Raw genomic sequence first — 24,920 nt, 5'->3', positions numbered from 1 at the left:
TCACTGCCTTCCAGATGCCATTTCTTGTTGTCTATGTCATTGAGTCTGTATTCGGTTGTTTGTTTGAAGATTGACTCCCATTGGATACAGTTGAGGATGGTTATGTAAGGCAAGGGGGCCAAACAGACTGGCCCAGACCAGACTTCAACTGCTGGGCCCGCTTAGCATCATTACACAGTCACTCCGGATAATGAAGCAGAAGGGGGAACCATAAGTCTACATCTGGAGAACAACCAAAGCATGTGGCCAGGTCTGATGTTATAATCTCAGCTTTCACCTTACTGATTACTAAGGATTCAGTTGAAACGCAGTTACACAAAGCACTTACAGTGGTAAGAATATATCATGGCACGGCAGCAGTGGTAAGCTGTATTTTGTTTATGTTGTTGTTTCAAGGTAGTCTGCTTCAGTTTGACAAAGTTTGAAAGGTTCGACTCCTGGCTAGCTCGTCGTGACCTTTAGCTTGAGGACCCATATTTTTAAACACTTGTTCCCCCGGATAGGTGTGTGCTGGGCTGTTGGGGCGATGGATAGCGCGTCTCACTACAGATTAGAAGATTCTAGGTTCAACTGTTACTTGCTAATGATCATTATTTTTCCTTATTTGGAAAAACTAAATTTGTCCCTCAAGGACAGACAAAAATGGTAGCACATTTGATATTCAGAGCTCAAAATATCCTATCACAACAAGGAGACACCCCCCAAACCAAGTGGCCGTGATCGTATAGTGGTTAGTACTCTGCGATGTGGTCGCAGCAACCCCGGTTCGAATCCGGGTCACGGCAACAGTTGTAGGCTGTGTTTTGTTCATGTTGTTGTTTCAAGGTAGTCTGCTTAAGTTTTACAAAGTTTGAAAGTGGGTAGGCCAAACTAATTTTCCTGCGTGAGGCCCCATATTTTCCAACTGGACCAACCATTGGACCAGCCATTGGACCAGCCTTCTCCACACTTTTCTAGTAAGTCGAAGACCCTGGCTGCTTGTTCCCCCAGACAGGTGTGTGCAGGGCTAGTGGCGCAATGGATAACGCGTCTGACTACGAATCAGAAGATTCTAGGTTCGACTCCTGGCTAGCTCGTTGTGACATTTAGCTTGTAAATTACTTGCTCCCCTATGTTCTGTCTCTACGTACTGTGTACATTTACATCTGAATGGAGCCGAATAATAGAAAAATGGCCTGTCAGCATGTGTTAAGAGGTGTCTCAGCCGTTCGCTTTCAGTCACTCACAGCAGTCCTGTGTTACTTGCTAATGATCATTATTTTTCCTTATTTGGAAAAACAAAATTTGTCCCTCAAGGACACACAAAAATGGTAGCACATTTGATATTCAGAGCTCAAAATATCCTATCACAACAAGGAGACACCCCCCAAACCAAGTGGCCGTGATCGTATAGTGGTTAGTACTCTGCGTTGTGGTCGCAGCAACCCAGGTTCGAATCCGGGTCACGGCAACAGTTGTAGACTGTGCTTTGTTCATGTTCTCCTGTCAGCATCTGTTAAGAGGTGTCTCAACTGTTCGCTCTCAGTCACTCACAGCAGTCCTGTGTTACTTGTTAATGATCATTATTTTTCTTTATTTGGAAAAACAAAATTTGTCCCTCAAGGACATACAAAAATGGTAGCACATTTGATATTCAGAGCTCAAAATATCCTATCACAACAAGGAGACACCCCCCAAACCAAGTGGCCGTGATCGTATAGTGGTTAGTACTCTGCGTTGTGGTCGCAGCAACCCCGGTTCAAATCCGGGTCACGGCAACAGTTGTAGGCTGTGTTTTGTTCATGTTGTTGTTTCAAGGTAGTCTGCTTCAGTTTTACAAAGTTTGAAAGTGGGTAGGCCAAACTAATTTTCCTGCGTGAGGCCCCATATTTTCCAACTGGACCAACCATTGGACCAGCCATTGGACCAGCCTTCTCCACACTTTTCTAGTAAGTCGAAGACCCTGGCTGCTTCTTCGCCCAGACAGGTGTGTGCAGGGCTAGTGGCGCAATGGATAACGCGTCTGACTACGGATCAGAAGATTCTAGGTTCGACTCCTGGCTAGCTCGTTGTGACCTTTAGCTTGTAAATTACTTGCTCCCCTATGTTCTCTCTCTACGTACTGTGTACACTTACATCTGAATGGAGCCGAATAATAGAAAAATGGCCTGTCAGCATGTGTTAAGAGGTGTCTCAGCCGTTCGCTTTCAGTCACTCACAGCAGTCCTGTGTTACTTGCTAATGATCATTATTTTTCCTTATTTGGAAAAACAAAATTTGTCCCTCAAGGACACACAAAAATGGTAGCACATTTGATATTCAGAGCTCAAAATATCCTATCACAACAAGGAGACACCCCCCAAACCAAGTGGCTGTGATCGTATAGTGGTTAGTACTCTGCGTTGTGGTCGCAACAACCTAGGTTTGAATCCGGTTCACAGCAACATTTGTAGACTGTGCTTTGTTCATGTTGTCCTGTCAGCATCTGTTAAGAGGTGTCTCAACCGTTCGCTTTCAGTCACTCACAGCAGTCCAGTGTTACTTGCTAATGATCATTATTTTTCTTTATTTGGAAAAACAAAATTTGTCTCTCAAGGACATACATAAATGGTAGCACATTTGATATTCAGAGCTCAAAATATCCTATCACAACAAGGAGACACCCCCCAAACCAAGTGGCCGTGATCGTATAGTGGTTAGTACTCTGCGTTGTGGTCGCAGCAACCCCGGTTCGAATCCGGGTCACGGCAACAGTTGTAGACTGTGCTTTGTTCATGTTCTCCTGTCAGCATCTGTTAAGAGGTGTCTCAACTGTTCGCTCTCAGTCACTCACAGCAGTCCTGTGTTACTTGTTAATGATCATTATTTTTCTTTATTTGGAAAAACAAAATTTGTCCCTCAAGGACATACAAAAATGGTAGCACATTTGATATTCAGAGCTCAAAATATCCTATCACAACAAGGAGACACCCCCCAAACCAAGTGGCCGTGATCGTATAGTGGTTAGTACTCTGCGTTGTGGTCGCAGCAACCCCGGTTCGAATCCGGGTCACGGCAACAGTTGTAGGCTGTGTTTTGTTCATGTTGTTGTTTCAAGGTAGTCTGCTTCAGTTTTACAAAGTTTGAAAGTGGGTAGGCCAAACTAATTTTCCTGCGTGAGGCCCCATATTTTCCAACTGGACCAACCATTGGACCAGCCATTGGACCAGCCATTGGACCAGCCTTCTCCACACTTTTCTAGTAAGTCGAAGACCCTGGCTGCTTCTTCGCCCAGACAGGTGTGTGCAGGGCTAGTGGCGCAATGGATAACGCGTCTGACTACGGATCAGAAGATTCTAGGTTCGACTCCTGGCTAGCTCGTTGTGACCTTTAGCTTGTAAATTACTTGCTCCCCTATGTTCTCTCTCTACGTACTGTGTACACTTACATCTGAATGGAGCCGAATAATAGAAAAATGGCCTGTCAGCATGTGTTAAGAGGTGTCTCAGCCGTTCGCTTTCAGTCACTCACAGCAGTCCTGTGTTACTTGCTAATGATCATTATTTTTCCTTATTTGGAAAAACAAAATTTGTCCCTCAAGGACACACAAAAATGGTAGCACATTTGATATTCAGAGCTCAAAATATCCTATCACAACAAGGAGACACCCCCCAAACCAAGTGGCTGTGATCGTATAGTGGTTAGTACTCTGCGTTGTGGTCGCAACAACCTAGGTTTGAATCCGGTTCACAGCAACATTTGTAGACTGTGCTTTGTTCATGTTGTCCTGTCAGCATCTGTTAAGAGGTGTCTCAACCGTTCGCTTTCAGTCACTCACAGCAGTCCAGTGTTACTTGCTAATGATCATTATTTTTCTTTATTTGGAAAAACAAAATTTGTCTCTCAAGGACATACATAAATGGTAGCACATTTGATATTCAGAGCTCAAAATATCCTATCACAACAAGGAGACACCCCCCAAACCAAGTGGCCGTGATCGTATAGTGGTTAGTACTCTGCGTTGTGGTCGCAGCAACCCCGGTTCGAATCCGGGTCACGGCAACAGTTGTAGACTGTGCTTTGTTCATGTTCTCCTGTCAGCATCTGTTAAGAGGTGTCTCAACTGTTCGCTCTCAGTCACTCACAGCAGTCCTGTGTTACTTGTTAATGATCATTATTTTTCTTTATTTGGAAAAACAAAATTTGTCCCTCAAGGACATACAAAAATGGTAGCACATTTGATATTCAGAGCTCAAAATATCCTATCACAACAAGGAGACACCCCCCAAACCAAGTGGCCGTGATCGTATAGTGGTTAGTACTCTGCGTTGTGGTCGCAGCAACCCCGGTTCGAATCCGGGTCACGGCAACAGTTGTAGGCTGTGTTTTGTTCATGTTGTTGTTTCAAGGTAGTCTGCTTCAGTTTTACAAAGTTTGAAAGTGGGTAGGCCAAACTAATTTTCCTGCGTGAGGCCCCATATTTTCCAACTGGACCAACCATTGGACCAGCCATTGGACCAGCCTTCTCCACACTTTTCTAGTAAGTCGAAGACCCTGGCTGCTTCTTCCCCCAGACAGGTGTGTGCAGGGCTAGTGGCGCAATGGATAACGCGTCTGACTACGGATCAGAAGATTCTAGGTTCGACTCCTGACTAGCTCGTTGTGACATTTAGCTTGTAAATTACTTGCTCCCCTATGTTCTGTCTCTACGTACTGTGTACATTTACATCTGAATGGAGCCGAATAATAGAAAAATGGCCTGTCAGCATGTGTTAAGAGGTGTCTCAGCCGTTCGCTTTCAGTCACTCACAGCAGTCCTGTGTTACTTGCTAATGATCATTATTTTTCCTTATTTGGAAAAACAAAATTTGTCCCTCAAGGACACACAAAAATGGTAGCACATTTGATATTCAGAGCTCAAAATATCCTATCGCAACAAGGAGACACCCCCCAAACCAAGTGGCCGTGATCGTATAGTGGTTAGTACTCTGCGTTGTGGTCGCAGCAACCCCGGTTCGAATCCGGGTCACGGCAACAGTTGTAGGCTGTGTTTTGTTCATGTTGTTGTTTCAAGGTAGTCTGCTTCAGTTTTACAAAGTTTGAAAGTGGGTAGGCCAAACTAATTTTCCTGCGTGAGGCCCCATATTTTCCAACTGGACCAACCATTGGACCAGCCATTGGACCAGCCTTCTCCACACTTTTCTAGTAAGTCGAAGACCCTGGCTGCTTGTTCCCCCAGACAGGTGTGTGCAGGGCTAGTGGCGCAATGGATAACGCGTCTGACTACGAATCAGAAGATTCTAGGTTCGACTCCTGGCTAGCTCGTTGTGACATTTAGCTTGTAAATTACTTGCTCCCCTATGTTCTGTCTCTACGTACTGTGTACATTTACATCTGAATGGAGCCGAATAATAGAAAAATGGCCTGTCAGCATGTGTTAAGAGGTGTCTCAGCCGTTCGCTTTCAGTCACTCACAGCAGTCCTGTGTTACTTGCTAATGATCATTATTTTTCCTTATTTGGAAAAACAAAATTTGTCCCTCAAGGACACACAAAAATGGTAGCACATTTGATATTCAGAGCTCAAAATATCCTATCACAACAAGGAGACACCCCCCAAACCAAGTGGCCGTGATCGTATAGTGGTTAGTACTCTGCGTTGTGGTCGCAGCAACCCAGGTTCGAATCCGGGTCACGGCAACAGTTGTAGACTGTGCTTTGTTCATGTTCTCCTGTCAGCATCTGTTAAGAGGTGTCTCAACTGTTCGCTCTCAGTCACTCACAGCAGTCCTGTGTTACTTGTTAATGATCATTATTTTTCTTTATTTGGAAAAACAAAATTTGTCCCTCAAGGACATACAAAAATGGTAGCACATTTGATATTCAGAGCTCAAAATATCCTATCACAACAAGGAGACACCCCCCAAACCAAGTGGCCGTGATCGTATAGTGGTTAGTACTCTGCGTTGTGGTCGCAGCAACCCCGGTTCGAATCCGGGTCACGGCAACAGTTGTAGGCTGTGTTTTGTTCATGTTGTTGTTTCAAGGTAGTCTGCTTCAGTTTTACAAAGTTTGAAAGTGGGTAGGCCAAACTAATTTTCCTGCGTGAGGCCCCATATTTTCCAACTGGACCAACCATTGGACCAACCATTGGACCAGCCATTGGACCAGCCTTCTCCACACTTTTCTAGTAAGTCGAAGAGCCTGGCTGCTTCTTCCCCCAGACAGGTGTGTGCAGGGCTAGTGGCGCAATGGATAACGCGTCTGACTACGGATCAGAAGATTCTAGGTTCGACTCCTGGCTAGCTCGTTGTGACATTTAGCTTGTAAATTACTTGCTCCCCTATGTTCTGTCTCTACGTACTGTGTACATTTACATCTGAATGGAGCCGAATAATAGAAAAATGGCCTGTCAGCATGTGTTAAGAGGTGTCTCAGCCGTTCGCTTTCAGTCACTCACAGCAGTCCTGTGTTACTTGCTAATGATCATTATTTTTCCTTATTTGGAAAAACAAAATTTGTCCCTCAAGGACACACAAAAATGGTAGCACATTTGATATTCAGAGCTCAAAATATCCTATCACAACAAGGAGACACCCCCCAAACCAAGTGGCCGTGATCGTATAGTGGTTAGTACTCTGCGTTGTGGTCGCAGCAACCCAGGTTCAAATCCGGGTCACGGCAACAGTTGTAGACTGTGCTTTGTTCATGTTCTCCTGTCAGCATCTGTTAAGAGGTGTCTCAACTGTTCGCTCTCAGTCACTCACAGCAGTCCTGTGTTACTTGTTAATGATCATTATTTTTCTTTATTTGGAAAAACAAAATTTGTCCCTCAAGGACATACAAAAATGGTAGCACATTTGATATTCAGAGCTCAAAATATCCTATCACAACAAGGAGACACCCCCCAAACCAAGTGGCCGTGATCGTATAGTGGTTAGTACTCTGCGTTGTGGTCGCAGCAACCCCGGTTCGAATCCGGGTCACGGCAACAGTTGTAGGCTGTGTTTTGTTCATGTTGTTGTTTCAAGGTAGTCTGCTTCAGTTTTACAAAGTTTGAAAGTGGGTAGGCCAAACTAATTTTCCTGCGTGAGGCCCCATATTTTCCAACTGGACCAACCATTGGACCAGCCATTGGACCAGCCTTCTCCACACTTTTCTAGTAAGTCGAAGACCCTGGCTGCTTCTTCGCCCAGACAGGTGTGTGCAGGGCTAGTGGCGCAATGGATAACGCGTCTGACTACGGATCAGAAGATTCTAGGTTCGACTCCTGGCTAGCTCGTTGTGACCTTTAGCTTGTAAATTACTTGCTCCCCTATGTTCTCTCTCTACGTACTGTGTACACTTACATCTGAATGGAGCCGAATAATAGAAAAATGGCCTGTCAGCATGTGTTAAGAGGTGTCTCAGCCGTTCGCTTTCAGTCACTCACAGCAGTCCTGTGTTACTTGCTAATGATCATTATTTTTCCTTATTTGGAAAAACAAAATTTGTCCCTCAAGGACACACAAAAATGGTAGCACATTTGATATTCAGAGCTCAAAATATCCTATCACAACAAGGAGACACCCCCCAAACCAAGTGGCTGTGATCGTATAGTGGTTAGTACTCTGCGTTGTGGTCGCAACAACCTAGGTTTGAATCCGGTTCACAGCAACATTTGTAGACTGTGCTTTGTTCATGTTGTCCTGTCAGCATCTGTTAAGAGGTGTCTCAACCGTTCGCTTTCAGTCACTCACAGCAGTCCAGTGTTACTTGCTAATGATCATTATTTTTCTTTATTTGGAAAAACAAAATTTGTCTCTCAAGGACATACATAAATGGTAGCACATTTGATATTCAGAGCTCAAAATATCCTATCACAACAAGGAGACACCCCCCAAACCAAGTGGCCGTGATCGTATAGTGGTTAGTACTCTGCGTTGTGGTCGCAGCAACCCCGGTTCGAATCCGGGTCACGGCAACAGTTGTAGACTGTGCTTTGTTCATGTTCTCCTGTCAGCATCTGTTAAGAGGTGTCTCAACTGTTCGCTCTCAGTCACTCACAGCAGTCCTGTGTTACTTGTTAATGATCATTATTTTTCTTTATTTGGAAAAACAAAATTTGTCCCTCAAGGACATACAAAAATGGTAGCACATTTGATATTCAGAGCTCAAAATATCCTATCACAACAAGGAGACACCCCCCAAACCAAGTGGCCGTGATCGTATAGTGGTTAGTACTCTGCGTTGTGGTCGCAGCAACCCCGGTTCGAATCCGGGTCACGGCAACAGTTGTAGGCTGTGTTTTGTTCATGTTGTTGTTTCAAGGTAGTCTGCTTCAGTTTTACAAAGTTTGAAAGTGGGTAGGCCAAACTAATTTTCCTGCGTGAGGCCCCATATTTTCCAACTGGACCAACCATTGGACCAGCCATTGGACCAGCCTTCTCCACACTTTTCTAGTAAGTCGAAGACCCTGGCTGCTTCTTCCCCCAGACAGGTGTGTGCAGGGCTAGTGGCGCAATGGATAACGCGTCTGACTACGGATCAGAAGATTCTAGGTTCGACTCCTGGCTAGCTCGTTGTGACATTTAGCTTGTAAATTACTTGCTCCCCTATGTTCTGTCTCTACGTACTGTGTACATTTACATCTGAATGGAGCCGAATAATAGAAAAATGGCCTGTCAGCATGTGTTAAGAGGTGTCTCAGCCGTTCGCTTTCAGTCACTCACAGCAGTCCTGTGTTACTTGCTAATGATCATTATTTTTCCTTATTTGGAAAAACAAAATTTGTCCCTCAAGGACACACAAAAATGGTAGCACATTTGATATTCAGAGCTCAAAATAACAACCTCGCTCGAATCCGGGTCACGGCAACAGTTGTAGGCTGTGTTTTGTTCATGTTGTTGTTTCAAGGTAGTCTGCTTCAGTTTTACAAAGTTTGAAAGTGGGTAGCCCATGCTCATTTTCCTGCGTGAGGCCCCATATTTTCCAACTGGACCAACCATTGGACCAGCCTTCTCCACACTTTTCTAGTAAGTCAAAGACCCTGGCTGCTTGTTCCCCCAGACAGGTGTGTGCAGGCCTAGTGGCGCAATGGATAACGCTTCTGACTACGGATCAGAAGATTCTAGGTTCGACTCCTGGCTAGCTCGTTGTGACCTTTAGCTTGTAAATTACTTGCTCCCCTATGTTCTGTCTCTACGTACTGTGTACATTTACATCTGAATGGAGCCGAATAATAGAAAAATGGCCTGTCAGCATGTGTTAAGAGGTGTCTCAGCCGTTCGCTTTCAGTCACTCACAGCAGTCCTGTGTTACTTGCTAATGATCATTATTTTTCCTTATTTGGAAAAACAAAATTTGTCCCTCAAGGACACACAAAAATGGTAGCACATTTGATATTCAGAGCTCAAAATATCCTATCGCAACAAGGAGACACCCCCCAAACCAAGTGGCCGTGATCGTATAGTGGTTAGTACTCTGCGTTGTGGTCGCAGCAACCCCGGTTCGAATCCGGGTCACGGCAACAGTTGTAGGCTGTGTTTTGTTCATGTTGTTGTTTCAAGGTAGTCTGCTTCAGTTTTACAAAGTTTGAAAGTGGGTAGGCCAAACTAATTTTCATGCGTGAGGCCCCATATTTTCCAACTGGACCAACCATTGGACCAGCCATTGGACCAGCCTTCTCCACACTTTTCTAGTAAGTCCCCCAGACAGGTGTGTGCAGGGCTAGTGGCGCAATGGATAACGCGTCTGACTACGGATCAGAAGATTCTAGGTTCGACTCCTGGCTAGCTCGTTGTGACCTTTAGCTTGTAAATTACTTGCTCCCCTATGTTCTGTCTCTACGTACTGTGTACATTTACATCTGAATGGAGCCGAATAATAGAAAAATGGCCTGTCAGCGTCTGTTAAGAGGTGTCTCAGCCGTTCGCTTTCAGTCACTCACAGCAGTCCTGTGTTACTTGCTAATGATCATTATTTTTCCTTATTTGGAAAAACTAAATTTGTCCCTCAAGGACAGACAAAAATGGTAGCACATTTGATATTCAGAGCTCAAAATATCCTATCGCAACAAGGAGACACCCCCCAAACCAAGTGGCCGTGATCGTATAGTGGTTAGTACTCTGCGTTGTGGTCGCAGCAACCCCGGTTCGAATCCGGGTCACGGCAACAGTTGTAGGCTGTGTTTTGTTCATGTTGTTGTTTCAAGGTAGTCTGCTTCAGTTTTACAAAGTTTGAAAGTGGGTAGGCCAAACTAATTTTCCTGCGTGAGGCCCCATATTTTCCAACTGGACCAACCATTGGACCAGCCATTGGACCAGCCATTGGACCAGCCTTCTCCACACTTTTCTAGTAAGTCGAAGACCCTGGCTGCTTGTTCCCCCAGACAGGTGTGTGCAGGGCTAGTGGCGCAATGGATAACGCGTCTGACTACGAATCAGAAGATTCTAGGTTCGACTCCTGGCTAGCTCGTTGTGACATTTAGCTTGTAAATTACTTGCTCCCCTATGTTCTGTCTCTACGTACTGTGTACATTTACATCTGAATGGAGCCGAATAATAGAAAAATGGCCTGTCAGCATGTGTTAAGAGGTGTCTCAGCCGTTCGCTTTCAGTCACTCACAGCAGTCCTGTGTTACTTGCTAATGATCATTATTTTTCCTTATTTGGAAAAACAAAATTTGTCCCTCAAGGACACACAAAAATGGTAGCACATTTGATATTCAGAGCTCAAAATAACAACCTCGCTCGAATCCGGGTCACGGCAACAGTTGTAGGCTGTGTTTTGTTCATGTTGTTGTTTCAAGGTAGTCTGCTTCAGTTTTACAAAGTTTGAAAGTGGGTAGCCCATGCTCATTTTCCTGCGTGAGGCCCCATATTTTCCAACTGGACCAACCATTGGACCAGCCTTCTCCACACTTTTCTAGTAAGTCAAAGACCCTGGCTGCTTGTTCCCGCAGACAGGTGTGTGCAGGGCTAGTGGCGCAATGGATAACGCATTTGACTACGGATCAGAAGATTCTAGGTTCGACTCCTGGCTAGCTCGTTGTGACCTTTAGCTTGTAAATTACTTGCTCCCCTATGTTCTCTCTCTACGTACTGTGTACATTTACATCTGAATGGAGCCGAATAATAGAAAAATGGCCTGTCAGCATGTGTTAAGAGGTGTCTCAGCCGTTCGCTTTCAGTCACTCACAGCAGTCCTGTGTTACTTGCTAATGATCATTATTTTTCCTTATTTGGAAAAACAAAATTTGTCCCTCAAGGACACACAAAAATGGTAGCACATTTGATATTCAGAGCTCAAAATAACAACCCCCGCTCGAATCCAGGTCACGGCAACAGTTGTAGGCTGTGTTTTGTTCATGTTGTTGTTTCAAGGTTAGTCTGCTTCAGTTTTACAAAGTTTGAAAGTGGGTAGGCCAAACTAATTTTCCTGCGTGAGGCCCCATATTTTCCAACTGGACCAACCATTGGACCAGCCATTGGACCAGCCTTCTCCACACTTTTCTAGTGAGTCGAAGACCCTGGCTGCTTGTTCCCCCAGACAGGTGTGTGCAGGTCTAGTGGCGCAATGGATAACGCTTCTGACTACGGATCAGAAGATTCTAGGTTCGACTCCTGGCTAGCTCGTTGTGACCTTTAGCTTGTAAATTACTTGCTCCCCTATGTTCTCTCTCTACGTACTGTGTACATTTACATCTGAATGGAGCCGAATAATAGAAAAATGGCCTGTCAGCGTCTGTTAAGAGGTGTCTCAGCCGTTCGCTTTCAGTCACTCACAGCAGTCCTGTGTTACTTGCTAATGATCATTATTTTTCCTTATTTGGAAAAACAAAATTTGTCCCTGAAGGACATACAAAAATGGTAGCACATTTGATATTCAGAGCTCAAAATATCCTATCACAACAAGGAGACACCCCCCAAACCAAGTGGCCGTGATCGTATAGTGGTTAGTACTCTGCGTTGTGGTCGCAGCAACCCCGGTTCTAATTCGGGTCACGGCAACAGTTGTAAGCTGTGTTTTGTTCATGTTGTTGTTTCAAGGTAGTCTGCTTCAGTTTTACAAAGTTTGAAAGTGGGTAGCCCAAGCTCATTTTCCTGCGTGAGGCCCCATATTTTCCAACTGGAACAACCATTGGACCAACCATTGCACCAGCCTTCTCCACACTTTTCTAGTAAGTAGAAGACCCTGGCTGCTTCTTTCTGCACATATGTGTGTGCAGGGCTAGTGGCGCAATGGATAATGCGTCTGACTACGGATCAGAAGATTCTAGGTTTGACTCCTGGCTAGCTCATTGTGACCTTTAGTTTGTAAATCACTTGTTCCCCTATGTTCTCTCTCTTCGTACTGTTTATCAAAAGTACATTTACATTTGAATTGAGCCAAATAATAGAAAAATGGCTTCTCAACATGTGCTAAGAGGTTTTCACATGTTAGTTCATGACCCCTGTCATCATACTTGCAGTGACCAAACACGGAGAAACACAGCCCATTTTTCAGCTTTACAAGCAAATATGCACATGCCAGATATCATACTCCATCTATGCCACACCAGGTTTTGTGGCAGATAGTGTGGCTGCGGTCATGACATTTTTGGCCAGTGAGGTCATGTGACAGCAGAGGTAGTGTAGTGTTTGAGGGGTTCAAGGTTTATTTACAGTGCAAACAGAGCCTTCTCATTACTACAGCATGTTTTAACTGTTTGATCTAGTGAGCAATGTGCCACACACAAAGGGAACAGATGTGAGAGACACACACACAACACTCCTCTGTTTTTGCTTAATTGATTAGCTTATTGCTTTTTATTGTGTTCTTGAATTCTTTATTTAGTTTTTTCTTGCTTGTGTTTGGCTGCGGTTGTTTATTGCTTAGAGGTGAGTTTTTTTCTCATCTCCTTCTGTGCCCATGAGCGTTCATGGCTCATGGCATTTTGATTTTCTCCCTTAATCAAAATGCCATCACTGTTATGAAACTTGTTTTGAAACTAATCTGTAACAGTTAGCTGGAGTCCTCATGCCGGCCAACCAAAACTATTCAAGTGTAACTTTAAAACAAAGGGATAGGCTCGCTGTCATAAACCTAAACACACACACGCACACACACACACACACACAAACGGCTGCAGGTTACATTCATGCCTGAGCCAGCCCCCTCTCAAACACAAACCTGCGAAGATTTATGTTTGGCAACAGTAAGTGAGAGACAGAGGTGGAATGCTAATGGAGTGTCACTGAGTTCAAATGGCAAAGTGCAAGAAGTGAAAGACAGTGATGGGAACCTGAGGGTTTCTATCATGTCTGAGACACTCGGGACTTTCCCCATCCAAGTGTATGTGTTTGTGTGTGCGTGCATGTGTGCGGTAGCATGTGTTTCTCAAATCAAAGCTGTGTCTTTTTATTCGAATGGCTATCAACGGCACTATCAGCAATATCATCATCACTCCTCATCATTCATTTCTACACCCCACAAGAGCAATATCAAGCGCTTCATGCGGTGTCTTACTGGCTGCACTTTGCATTGTGCCAAATTGTTTGCAAACTGCAACCAATATAAACCAGATGAGAAACAATTAAGTGTCAAAATGTGAAGAAGCAATGCGAGGTGCTGAGTATAGCGGCCTGAAAAGCCCTGACTTCAGCTCATTGTAATCTTGTGAATCTGTAACTCCAGAACTCTGGAGAAAATTAAACTCAATACATGAGTACAGACTGTATTCGAGCCAATAATGGTTTTCTTGCCAAATTGTCAGTGCTTTCTTATGGTGCATATTAGAATACTTCGTATCTCATATGTGAATTTTTCTCCCAAATGACACTTCGATCAATCGATCAGTCCTGCCTTTGGCTCAGCAAGAGTTAACTATTCCACTTTCTACAACAAGGATTTCTCCAGAGCAGCAGAGCAGCTGTGTGAAACCAACAGGCATCGTGACAGAAATCATCCATGCTGCCAAACTGTCCTTAAACAAGATAGCGGCTCTTTCCAGCACTGTTCTGTTTCTGACCCTGGTCTCCTTGGAGGGAGCAACCAAAAAAGACAAATCTCTCCTTTGGGGGAATTAGTGAAACTAAGCTTATGCAACAAACACTGCCAAAGCATCCTGCTTTTCAGTTTCAATTATAAAAAGCTTTGTATATCTTTTCTTCTTGTTCCTCCAGGGTGCATTGGGTTTTTTGCATCCCTGCTGTCGCTCTCTTCCTCTCTGTGGCACTTGTCCCACTGGATCCCACTGTACAAGGTTATGCAAGAACCAGGCCAAGGCAGAGTAGGCCAACTGAGAGTCTCTGACTGCTGAGTCCTCTTGATACTATTACTCAGGCTTTTTAAAATGAAACAGAAGGGAGGTAACCATAAGTCATCTCATTCACATTGCCTCCATTCACATGTTCACTGCTTCTATTCTCACTTTATCTATCTAGGCCTCACTAAGGAAGCACCAATCTAATACTCCCTTTTTGGCATCATTACCAATACTGACCTTTTTAAGCGGATTGGGTGTCAATCATGATGTGACCGATTTAGTTTATTTGTCAGTGTCGTTATAAAATTCAGTGTTTCCACTATCAGTTACAGTCACATGTAGATGACTCGGTTTTTAGTGGCACAGCCATACCTTGATTCATGCATCTTACATTTCCAATCTCAGTGAAGTTTACAGATTTTAAAGTTGGGAAAAAAGAGAGTGCTGGTATCAGATCAGTACTCTGTCTCAGCAGATGCCTAGAGTTGAGGTATCAGAATCCATATTTGGGAGAGAAAAACTTTGTTCCATAGTCTCCACTCTACTCTCTTGATATTGACCTTTATTCTGTGAGTGATGGAGCAAGATTGTCAAACAGAATCTCTGCTTTTGTGCAAAAATGACAACATCTCAGCAGTTGAAGGCTATTGGGAAATGTGAGTGCATCAAGGTTTCACAGATCAGTTAATGTCACCTCAACATACCTCAACATTGTTAAAGAGATCCTTTTCTTACATTAAGTAATATGAGAGAAGTATTAGTAAAATATAGCACATCAAAATAATCAAAACTACTATTTTAAAGAGTTGGTGCATTAACCTAGGTAAAGGTATTTTACTGTTGTTTTGGTCTAATTTGTTGGGAGTTTCGACTGGAAACCTGTATTCTGTAAATTCAGAGAGTAAATGTGCAGTATTAAGTAAATATGCAGTATTTTATAGAACACAACTTACAAACTCGGATAAATGTATTAGTTACTTTCCAACTCTGAATAAGCTTTTGATTAATTAAGGACCGGACTGGAGTTACAGTTCTGTATAGAAAGGTATTGTACCATGCAGGACCAATTTTTGCATTGACACTTTTGAGGCCAACATTGTCTTTAATCTCATTATCTCAGGAGGATGCTGATGCTTGAACAAATGCATATTAACAAGTGCAACATCTTGAGGTCATTCAAACTATATGTGATCCTTGTATGTGACGCTGTGGTCAGCGGTTAAGCTATAACCGTCTCGTTTACGTTTTAATTTTGATCATAATCTCACTGATCTCACTGTAAGCTCTTTCCATTCTCCAGTTTCTGTGTTTCTTTCCCACAAGTGATTAAAGGTAATTCATTGTTTACTCCAGTAAAATCACTCCAATTTCCAGATATCGGAGCACTCTTTCCATTCAGGGTGGTAGACAATCAATGACTTTGGCAGCGTGTTTAATGTGTGCGTTTGTGAGTGCGACTGAACATGCATTTGTGGACAGACACATTTGAATCCCACACCGGCAATTCGGCTTCCACATTGCCATCACCCAGGGAAGAGCACAGCACAGCCAAGGCTATCAGAGAAAAATAAATATCGATAAAGAAAAATGAGTGTATCATTGATGAATGGTCACATAAGACTTGGCTCAGTCTGGTTTTGACATTGTGGTTCCACGACTGGCTGAGCTTTTTCCCACATTAACTCTCAGGGCATTTATAGTGTGATTTTTGTCTAGCATTGATCAGGGGAATTAGGGTAAATGTTTATAATAACATTGGCCTGCTTCTAATAGTTTAAGGCAAATTTACCTCTAAATAAATGTGTCATATATGGTAAACTGATACCATAATAATATCTGTATATACTGTACCACAGTGATTGTAATTCAATACAATGCAGGCTAAACCTCCTTTACATTTTCAAGCTTATCCCCATCACAGAGCAGTAAATCAGCAGGACGGCAGTATTCTTGGACAAGACATGAAAGCAACAATCATTGATGAAGGGGTTCACAGAGCAGAGAGTTATGAATGTTGGGTGAGAGGAACTGCTGGGCTTCCAGCAGCCGCAGGCAGCTGTAGATCCTGTCTCACAACAAGATACGACCTACATGTCTAAGGCAGACAGACGGAGGAAACACTAAAATCTCCAGCTGCCTGGATGTTTGACAGGCATTGAAGTTCCTCAGTTATGATGGTGGAGTTCTCCTGATATAACCTCCAACCTTGAACTGGTTCACAAACACTAAGCCAAAAAGCTCGACTGCCATGATATATGAAGTTTCATAGTTCAGTGTTTCCAGTGAAATCTGTGTTTTTAGCCAAGCCTTTACTGCCATTTTTGCACATGCACATATTGATACATTCACAATATTCTCTCTCTTTTAGCTCTGTTATTTTGGTCTTTACCAACTGCTTCGGGAAATATCTGGCTCTTTAGCAGCTAGCTGTTCAGCAGCTAGTTGCTAACTGTGTCTGTCTGCTGTTCGGTGCTGAGCAGGTAGTGTACAGTGGGTTTTTACAGCTTTCATGCTGAAAACAACTGCCTGCTGTTTACCGAAAATGACTCGATGAGAGCTGTGAGAGTGAATCAAAACAGTAAAGTTGCAAGCCAGACAGCTAAACAATGAGCTTAAACTCTATAAAACTCAGTAAAGCTGAGGGGAGCTGCAGAGATAACTCTCTGTAGCGTCATCACAACAAGCAAACCACATTGTTTTCATATAGGGATGTTACAGAGTTAGAGCTTTAATTCTTTAGTGTTGATTTGATTTGCTTTAGTCTTAGAGAGGATTAATGATAATTACTATTTTAGTATTTTACCTTAAATGCATTTTACTGTAACAAATGCTGCAAACAAAATTTCACACAAGTAATATAAACAGAACTGGTGGATTTCACTGTGAGGACACTGCTACAGGAGGAGAGTGTGGAGCAAAGTCCTGTAAAAAAAAACTCCTTGACTTTCCACTCTATGGTCACCTTATCTGGGTTCTGAAAATCTGAGAATAATAAGAGTTGAACGCATAGTGCACATTGACTTCAGCAGATGTTTTGTCTGCCTGATTATATTTTTCCTGCACCATGAGTGACTTTGTGGGGCAGACAAAGACAAGAGAGCAAAGTGAGTTGCGATTTGGTATTCAACATGCCAAAACAGGATATTAAAAGTACTGTGAATCACTTACTGTAAAACTGTCAACTTCTGTTACACAAACAATGGAAACTGGCACAGTCATGTATGAGAAGGGCTGGTCAAAAAAGGATCAAATACAAGTACAAATTTACTTTAAAAAAAGCAAAGACAATTTTGGTTGTGCCTGAAGGTGGGGAATCACTTGTTGGTACATGTAATTAAGAGAAGTTTAGAAGGTAAATTTGCCTATGATGACTAAAGATTTCTGGATTTAGCTTTAACACATTTTTTTACTCTCAACTTTCCTAATCACAGAATTATGTCAAAATTCAAGCAACTGCACCAGTTCATGAATTCAGTGGGCATTTCAACAAATTTATCAATCCGTCAACCTGTAGGCAACTAAATCAAAGGAAACTAAATAATTCTCTCCTGACGAATGTTGAAACGTAAACTAAAATAAGTCTCAGAAACGCCTGAAGCCAGCGTGCCGAACCAATGTCAGTTGCTTTAACTCTATGGAGCCATTTAGTCTGTGTGTGTGTTTTGGCCAACCTCACAACATTTGTGCCAGTAGGAACTGAATTGTGAAAGACGTTTAGAAAAACACAACCCAGCAATTTGTGCCATGATATAGTCATGCAGAAATGTAAGGCCCATGTTCTGCACAGGGACCTGCAGTGTCTGCCAGGCTGCTGTTTAGCTAAATCGCTTTGTATAATCAATGTATTTTTCATACAGTGAAAACGGAATATACAGTTCCATACCTTTCATGTACAGCTCTGAACCTGATGACTTCCACCCACCTATAAAGGTACTAATGATGATTTGAGGTTTCTGGACCTTTTTACCAGTGAAGCTAATAGTCCAGCGCTTGTTGCCATTTTAGTTACATGACAGCACTTTCCATTTGTTGAGTGCGAGGCAGTTGTTCTACAAGCGTGTGCCCCGAATGTCCAGTTAATCCACTCAGACAATTGTAGTAGGAAAGTGGGCAGAGTGGTAATGGAGTAAACTTGTCACTGCATTGGAAAATAGAGGACATGTGTTCGCTCACTGGCTCACTGTGTGCTTCCCTTGGCCAAGACCTCGTGCTGCGTTGTCCCATCAGGCCATTCCTGTCTGAAATGATTCCTGGCTTTCTCTCCTCTCTCTCTCTCTCACACACACACATACAAGTCTACACTATCGTACACAACATGGCTCTGCTTCCAGCTTCATGTGTGAGAAATGCTGCAATGTGTTGACACAAAGTCTAAGGTTTGTCCATGCAGAGATACAATCAGTTATGGGGAAATCTCTTATTAAAACCATCCTGTTATAAGCATTTACAGTAATAGATAAAATGTATAAATTAGATATCACAACAAGTCTCAGCAAGAGCCTTAGGACATGCTAAGAGATGTAGTGCTCTGGCAAACGTTGACCTGAGGGAAACAAAGAGCAAACGTGAGTCATGTCCAGAGCAGCACTTTATAATGAGAGTCAGCTCACACTTCAGAGTGATTTACTGATAACTTGGTCTGGTGTTGCCAGATGTGTACCTTCAAGGTCACAGGCGTGCACATCTATTTAGCTGCCATTCATCACAATTCAAGTTATCAGTGACTGAAACTTTTGACACCCGTTCCAAACACTTTAATCTATAATAGGATTTGAAGGTTCAGTCTTCAGAGGTTGAAATATCACTGCTGACAGAACAGACTGCTAATTAATTTTCCTCGCCTAAGGAACAACTACCTAGTTTGCCTGGGCTTGTATTTCCAGCTTTTATAGCATCTTTGTTTGTCGACAGGCCACTCCAAGTCAGTTTTGGCTCATGACACCTTATGAAAGTGTTTTCCATGTTTGCCAAATTGACATTGTTTGTCATCCTCCTTTAATACCAAACTAACTATAGTTTAAATAATCCCTTTGACCTCTGTCCTCCACATGTACTATCAATGACTCATCACACTTATCCTAGAAAGAACTATTTTTTCTCATTTAGGAAATTATTATAATGAGGTTATGGAAATCAAAAACATCTTCTAAACCCTCCATAAAAAAGCTGATGATGAGCAATTTTGCTCTTCTCTTGCAGACTCACCACTTCCATTTACTTAATTTCTTGCTGGTGGTGTTGTTTTTGTGTCCATGACACTGAAGCAAATAGAGATGGTTCTGCAAAATTGGTCAATCAGTCACATAAGAGGTTATGTCTGTGTTCACCTCCACTTTTTCAGGACATAAATTTCAGTGTCACTTAGTTGCATCCCATGTTAGCTAGCTGAAAAAATGAACGTGCAGAAGCTAATTTATTGTCCACTATCTGGCTGCTATCACCAGCTTCACCCCTCACAGACCACTTCCTCGATATTCAGTCTGTAGTTTTGTGTGTGCCGTTTTTCAACATGTCAGCGTCAAAGTGGTCTGTCAGTAACATGTCAGTCACACCGCGTCATCCATCTTTTTATATATTCGCTGGCTTACATTTTGTCTCTCCTCCTTGCTTTCATGTTTGTGTGTGAGTGTATGCATGTGTTCCCACCATGGTTGGAATGTTTATGCATACATGTGACCCTTATCCCATTGGTGAGTTTCCAGTGGGCTGCTGGGCTGCTGGCGAGGTTAGAGGCCAGTTAATCCCTGCTCCAACCCAAACACCCGTCCAGCTGCTTATCTGTGAGAAAAAAAACAGGAGCTCTCTGTGTGTGTGTGTGTGTGTGTGTGTGTGTGTGTGTGTGTGTGTGTGTGTGTGTGTAATCTGCCCTTTTTGTCTTTTTGAGTTTTTGTATGCAGCCAAAAAAAGTGAGTCATGCATGCATGTTACAGAGAAAGATGGTGACCAGTTGCTCTTGCCTGTGTGTGCATTAACACACCATGTGTCTGTAGACAACATGTTGGCAGTTAAAACTGAGCTGGACCTCTTGGGAGACTGGCAGTCAGAAAATATTGCAGAAAACTCAAGTGTCCACTCCTGACGAAGATAATTAATACCTCAGTTCTGTGTTAGCAGCAGCAGAGAGTGGAGAGTAAGAGGAAAAATGTATCCGCTCATTTCCTGAAAATCTCTTTTTTACTCACTTCCAGTTAGCTTGTTTTCAGATGAAGGGAGAGGAGCTGCCTACTTAACACGGCGCAATTTCAACTTGTTGATTTGATAATTGGCCCACCAGGAAGACGTAGGTAGAAGTGTCGTCAGTGGTGCCAGGTCAGAAGTTTTCAGCCATATATTTCCTGTTCCTTCTCTCTTTTCTTTATATAACACCATGTGTTTGAATATTTATAGCGTTTGTTCTTAACTCCCTGTAGTTTCTCTCTCATCACAGATTATTCCATAAACTCTATAAGAAATGAAAACCATCGGGATGATAAGTGGTGCAGTGAGTAAGTACTTCATGTCTTTTGATTGCAAAATAGCTCCGAAAGTGAAATAAACAAAAAGAAACAAACGCCTGCTCCCCCAGCCAGTGAAGACCTCATTATACATTAAATCAATCAAGGCTGTTGTTTATTAAGGCTCCACAGGGGAAATACATCCAAGACTAATAACCACAACATGCTAACCCACTGAAACGACACAGTGTTTGCTGGTTTGGACAGCACTATCCATCGCTCACTCTGTTCTCCCCTCAGCCCCTCACACCTCCATCCCCTTACCCACATATTCCTTGGTCCCTGCTGTTTCGGGATGATGTCCAACATTGAGGTTCGCTCACACTCATCCAGCAGCTCTTGTGCCGCTTCTCTGGAAGTGAATCACCCCGTTTTGGCGGAGAAACCGCTGGACTCCGGCATATGAAGCTGCCATTAACCACAGGGAGTGCCAAGGAGTCACAAAAGGTCACATTATTGAAATGTAGACACACAGTCTGCTACCAAGCTATTACAAGTAAAGAGGGGTAGCTGCCAGAGCTTCAGGTCTTAAATTCAAGTTTCGTTCTTTTTATGATTTTAAGTGTTTCTTAGTGAAACTCCATGAGGTTGTTCTTATCATTCCCAAAAATTCAGAGGTGAAGCCTTCAGCTCCTGCTCATTCGCTGTCCTCTTGTTGCCACAAATAAACACACACAACACCAATATAACTGTATTAAAGGACAGTTACAGTTTAGTACAACTTGGGTGCTATTTCCGTAGCTTTTGCCATCCTTTCTATCTTTAATGATACACACCAAACCAATTTCTGAGATCTGGGAACACAGCAACATTGATCAAAGGAGCGGTTAGCGTGACGGAGTCACAAAACTTGGCAAAACATTGGCCGCAGTAACTGGTGTCATCTACTTCATATAAACTGTTTACACGTCTCCAAGGTCTTTAATTTCCCGGATTCTGGTCAAAAACATGGAAGATTGAGTAAATACAGGTCACATGACAGATCCAGCTGTGATCTCAGTGGGACTAAAACCCGACTGCGACATGGTTCCTCCTCCAAATCTCCCAGATTTTATCCCGAACAAAAGACGTAATGACGACAAGTTTGGAATTCTTGTGAGCCTTTGGGGAAGTGTAAAGCAGAAAATTACTAGAGAAATTTTCTCTCTGACCTCGTCTCTTTCTCTCCCCCTCTCAGCACTGCCTCCTGCCTGTGATGGATGAGGTCAGCTTAGACCTCACCGAAAGAAAGACTGCTGCTGCCGAAGAAAAACATGAAAAACTGAATACATTTCTGTATTTGTTTAGAGAATGTCACAGGAACAGAGGCCTTTGAGCTGACGATCAGTTGTATAATTGAAAACAGCCTTTAGAGCTCTGTTTTACCGTGTGGTACATAATTACAACTTAACAACACACTACTTTCTCTGTGTTGTCAAACAACTCTGCTTGAATACACAATTTAAAACATATTCCCATATATTGGAAAAAAGTGCCTTCAAAGTTAGACAGTGAACTAAAACAAAAGAGCTGCTGTTTTGTCTAACCACAATAGATGATATAGGCTGCGTTTCAACCAGATACATGAAGAGAAACCCATTTGTCTCACTGCAGCTACTGGCCAACTCTGTGTGGGTCTTTCGCTCCCCTCCCATGTGAAATCATGAGATTTTTCCTCGGCACTGAAATCCCATACAACATGACAGAATAGCTCATTGTTTGGAACAATAGCTGAGTCACAAGCTCACAGAGTGCAACGTCCAGACACTGTATGCAGCTATAATCCCCTCAGGACCACAACTGGACCCCATAAACTAGTGAGTGGTTAGCTTTTCCCACAATCATAAAGTAATAAAGTAGCAATATACATCTCAACATGTTGTTGTTTTTTTGTTTGTTTGAAGGCCACATTTCCAACCAAATCTATATCTTTCTCTGTGAAATCTTAATCTCAATGTGACATGATGAGAAGTGAATTTGACAGATGAGATCATGAAAGCCTCTCAGGCTGATATGAATGGGAATAGAAACTACAAATATTGTCACTTTTAGGGATGTAAACAATGAGCCATTTCCAACCCACACTCTCTGACTGTTTTGGCTTATATGCACTGTGTGAGAATCAGAAATACTTTATTGATCCCCGCGGGGAAATTACACGAGCTTCATGTGTTCAGGAGGTGTAATGTCTTTTGTTCACGTAAATTAATAGAAAGTAGCTGTTCAATATTTATTTGCATGATCTGAGTTTTATATTTAAATTGTTTCCATGTTTCATTTCAACCTCTCTATCTCCTTAACTTTAGATATTTACTTATGCTAAGAGCAGATGTTTATTTCAACAACACAAAATAATACAACACATCGTAAATGTTTAGTTCCTATACTTTGAAATGTGACCTCCACCAGAGAATTACTTTATCTGATATTCTGCTGCTTTTGAGCGGGTTTTGGATTTGGAAAATCATGGCACCCCTTCCCTTGGGCCGAGGTTGAGGTTGTAAACTCCCACACAGCTGCAGTCCTCATCTCTTCACTCGAGAGAGAGAAAACAGACTGAGATGGAAAAGTCTTCTCTCCCACAGCTTCCAGGTCCCACATCCATCAAGGTGAGAGATGCATTAAGGGGAGACTAAAGAGTGCAGGGAAGGAGAGTAAGATGTAGGTGTAATATATTTATGATTATGCCAACTGCTTGTCACTGTGTAAAGTGTGTGTTTCTGCCATTCCCTCTGGACACACCCTGCTATATTTCATGAGCCATAGGCACATCCCAATGTCTCATTTATGTCATCTCCCCTCTCCCTTGCTACATATTGTGAGTGTGTATTTTTCACTCACAGCTCATGCTGGACTGGAAAAATGTGACCAGAGCTTGTGGCACAGCAAAGTAATTACTGCATCTGGATAAAGTCCTGCTGTCCTCTCCGTAAACAAAACAGCATGGCTCTTATTGTGAAAGGTTTTTTTTAATGTTGAGTGATCTATCATGCCTCAACACTTTTTGGATTTGAAAGCCTCCAACAGCTTAGCCTAAAAAGCCTGCCACATGACAGGAATTTGGAAAGTCATCTGATTCTATTTTTCCCTTCAGGTTTGCTTCTCATCACTAATCTATGATAATATTAACAATTTAGCTTTTTCCTCTATAAAGTTTTTATTCACAAGTGTTATGACTCATCAGAAGCAAATGTTGGCAGGTGCAGAAGTACAAAGGATCACCTCTCAACCTCTCCAGTTACCAGTCCAGTAAAATTATTGTAGGAGCACCAATCAAATTTATAAATAGTGAGAGTAGTCGGATTACTAGATTCATATATTTCTATTACAAATACAAGGAAGAAGAAAGTAAAGATGAATGAAAGCCAGTTAGCAAACTCCATCTTTCACTTTCACCTCTAAACCATGAGCCGACGCCCAAATCCAGAGCAACATTTTTGTTTTGTGCGTAGTTGTTAATGAAAAGGCAAAAATGATTAATTTTTATTATTTAAGAGAATATTTACTGACCTATATGTGATCTTTACGATATTCGATTTAGGCACCTTTATTTTCACGCACCCTTCACAACATCCACAGCAGATAAGAGAGGAGACTGCTACAAACAAGGCCATTTCAAAGTGTTAAAAACACAAGAGAATTTGATTGAAATAATGGCAACAGACAGAATTTGGTATGCATTAAAAAAGAAACATGGAAAACTTACTTGAATAATCACTGCACACACTTAATGTATTCTCTATCTACGCATGCCCATGCAAACTAAAATAGACAATTCCTGTCCCCCCAAGGTCTTGACTCTGGATGCACTAATGAAAACCAAGAGCTGTTTACTTTGCAATCAAAATGCTGTTTACATAGATGTCCCAGACAGTAAGTCATCAGGCCTGGCCACTTGCCACCTCTACCTTGCCGTAATGCACCTTGGATGAGTTGAATAACTGATTGCAGGTCCTAATTTGAAGAAAAGCTTACTTAACCCTCAAATCCTGTATGTTTCTCCACATGGCTGCAATGGCGGAATTAGGTCAAGGGTTCATAACTATTTGACTGTCATTTTTGATTTGTCAGGAGAGCAGCATTGGTCCCCATGCATTGCCTTGTTCTGAGTGCAGCTCTTTGATGCAGATTGATGCTTTCATCAGTATGTTAATTTGTCCAAGGTAGCTTCTGCACTATTAAGAAGAAGTACTCAAAAAGTGGAGCAGACCGATTTTCCCCTTTGCCTTTTCAAGTGTATTCAAGTGTTTTCTGTTGTTGATG

At 42.5% G+C, this 24,920-nt stretch overlaps 24 non-coding genes across 24 annotated transcripts; all 24 read left to right on the top strand.

Moving 5' to 3' along the window:
- The first annotated feature begins 1,003 nt into the window (after positions 1–1,003).
- On the top strand, positions 1,004–1,076 carry trnar-acg (transfer RNA arginine (anticodon ACG)). Its single transcript has one exon. It is a non-coding gene; the product is annotated as a tRNA-Arg (tRNA).
- A 609-nt stretch (positions 1,077–1,685) lies between these two features.
- Positions 1,686–1,757, top strand: trnah-gug (transfer RNA histidin (anticodon GUG)). Its single transcript has one exon. It is a non-coding gene; the product is annotated as a tRNA-His (tRNA).
- Positions 1,758–1,975: 218 nt separating this feature from the next.
- trnar-acg (transfer RNA arginine (anticodon ACG)) lies at positions 1,976–2,048 on the top strand. The gene has a single exon. It is a non-coding gene; the product is annotated as a tRNA-Arg (tRNA).
- A 609-nt stretch (positions 2,049–2,657) lies between these two features.
- On the top strand, positions 2,658–2,729 carry trnah-gug (transfer RNA histidin (anticodon GUG)). The gene has a single exon. It is a non-coding gene; the product is annotated as a tRNA-His (tRNA).
- Positions 2,730–2,964: 235 nt separating this feature from the next.
- trnah-gug (transfer RNA histidin (anticodon GUG)) lies at positions 2,965–3,036 on the top strand. Its single transcript has one exon. It is a non-coding gene; the product is annotated as a tRNA-His (tRNA).
- A 230-nt stretch (positions 3,037–3,266) lies between these two features.
- trnar-acg (transfer RNA arginine (anticodon ACG)) lies at positions 3,267–3,339 on the top strand. Its single transcript has one exon. It is a non-coding gene; the product is annotated as a tRNA-Arg (tRNA).
- A 609-nt stretch (positions 3,340–3,948) lies between these two features.
- trnah-gug (transfer RNA histidin (anticodon GUG)) lies at positions 3,949–4,020 on the top strand. The gene has a single exon. It is a non-coding gene; the product is annotated as a tRNA-His (tRNA).
- Positions 4,021–4,255: 235 nt separating this feature from the next.
- trnah-gug (transfer RNA histidin (anticodon GUG)) lies at positions 4,256–4,327 on the top strand. Its single transcript has one exon. It is a non-coding gene; the product is annotated as a tRNA-His (tRNA).
- Positions 4,328–4,545: 218 nt separating this feature from the next.
- Positions 4,546–4,618, top strand: trnar-acg (transfer RNA arginine (anticodon ACG)). Its single transcript has one exon. It is a non-coding gene; the product is annotated as a tRNA-Arg (tRNA).
- Positions 4,619–4,920: 302 nt separating this feature from the next.
- Positions 4,921–4,992, top strand: trnah-gug (transfer RNA histidin (anticodon GUG)). Its single transcript has one exon. It is a non-coding gene; the product is annotated as a tRNA-His (tRNA).
- A 218-nt stretch (positions 4,993–5,210) lies between these two features.
- trnar-acg (transfer RNA arginine (anticodon ACG)) lies at positions 5,211–5,283 on the top strand. Its single transcript has one exon. It is a non-coding gene; the product is annotated as a tRNA-Arg (tRNA).
- A 609-nt stretch (positions 5,284–5,892) lies between these two features.
- On the top strand, positions 5,893–5,964 carry trnah-gug (transfer RNA histidin (anticodon GUG)). The gene has a single exon. It is a non-coding gene; the product is annotated as a tRNA-His (tRNA).
- A 230-nt stretch (positions 5,965–6,194) lies between these two features.
- trnar-acg (transfer RNA arginine (anticodon ACG)) lies at positions 6,195–6,267 on the top strand. The gene has a single exon. It is a non-coding gene; the product is annotated as a tRNA-Arg (tRNA).
- A 609-nt stretch (positions 6,268–6,876) lies between these two features.
- trnah-gug (transfer RNA histidin (anticodon GUG)) lies at positions 6,877–6,948 on the top strand. Its single transcript has one exon. It is a non-coding gene; the product is annotated as a tRNA-His (tRNA).
- A 218-nt stretch (positions 6,949–7,166) lies between these two features.
- Positions 7,167–7,239, top strand: trnar-acg (transfer RNA arginine (anticodon ACG)). The gene has a single exon. It is a non-coding gene; the product is annotated as a tRNA-Arg (tRNA).
- A 609-nt stretch (positions 7,240–7,848) lies between these two features.
- On the top strand, positions 7,849–7,920 carry trnah-gug (transfer RNA histidin (anticodon GUG)). Its single transcript has one exon. It is a non-coding gene; the product is annotated as a tRNA-His (tRNA).
- Positions 7,921–8,155: 235 nt separating this feature from the next.
- On the top strand, positions 8,156–8,227 carry trnah-gug (transfer RNA histidin (anticodon GUG)). The gene has a single exon. It is a non-coding gene; the product is annotated as a tRNA-His (tRNA).
- A 218-nt stretch (positions 8,228–8,445) lies between these two features.
- On the top strand, positions 8,446–8,518 carry trnar-acg (transfer RNA arginine (anticodon ACG)). The gene has a single exon. It is a non-coding gene; the product is annotated as a tRNA-Arg (tRNA).
- A 500-nt stretch (positions 8,519–9,018) lies between these two features.
- On the top strand, positions 9,019–9,091 carry trnar-acg (transfer RNA arginine (anticodon ACG)). The gene has a single exon. It is a non-coding gene; the product is annotated as a tRNA-Arg (tRNA).
- A 302-nt stretch (positions 9,092–9,393) lies between these two features.
- Positions 9,394–9,465, top strand: trnah-gug (transfer RNA histidin (anticodon GUG)). The gene has a single exon. It is a non-coding gene; the product is annotated as a tRNA-His (tRNA).
- Positions 9,466–9,662: 197 nt separating this feature from the next.
- On the top strand, positions 9,663–9,735 carry trnar-acg (transfer RNA arginine (anticodon ACG)). Its single transcript has one exon. It is a non-coding gene; the product is annotated as a tRNA-Arg (tRNA).
- Positions 9,736–10,037: 302 nt separating this feature from the next.
- trnah-gug (transfer RNA histidin (anticodon GUG)) lies at positions 10,038–10,109 on the top strand. The gene has a single exon. It is a non-coding gene; the product is annotated as a tRNA-His (tRNA).
- A 230-nt stretch (positions 10,110–10,339) lies between these two features.
- On the top strand, positions 10,340–10,412 carry trnar-acg (transfer RNA arginine (anticodon ACG)). The gene has a single exon. It is a non-coding gene; the product is annotated as a tRNA-Arg (tRNA).
- A 500-nt stretch (positions 10,413–10,912) lies between these two features.
- Positions 10,913–10,985, top strand: trnar-acg (transfer RNA arginine (anticodon ACG)). Its single transcript has one exon. It is a non-coding gene; the product is annotated as a tRNA-Arg (tRNA).
- Positions 10,986–24,920: the final 13,935 nt, after the last annotated feature.

The sequence above is a fragment of the Enoplosus armatus genome, chromosome 13 (assembly GCF_043641665.1).
Source record: "Enoplosus armatus isolate fEnoArm2 chromosome 13, fEnoArm2.hap1, whole genome shotgun sequence".
In the NCBI taxonomy this organism is placed as follows: Eukaryota; Metazoa; Chordata; class Actinopteri; order Centrarchiformes; family Enoplosidae; genus Enoplosus; species Enoplosus armatus.
Note: the sequence above shows the minus strand (reverse complement) of the source record. Positions and strands in the feature narration are given on the sequence as shown.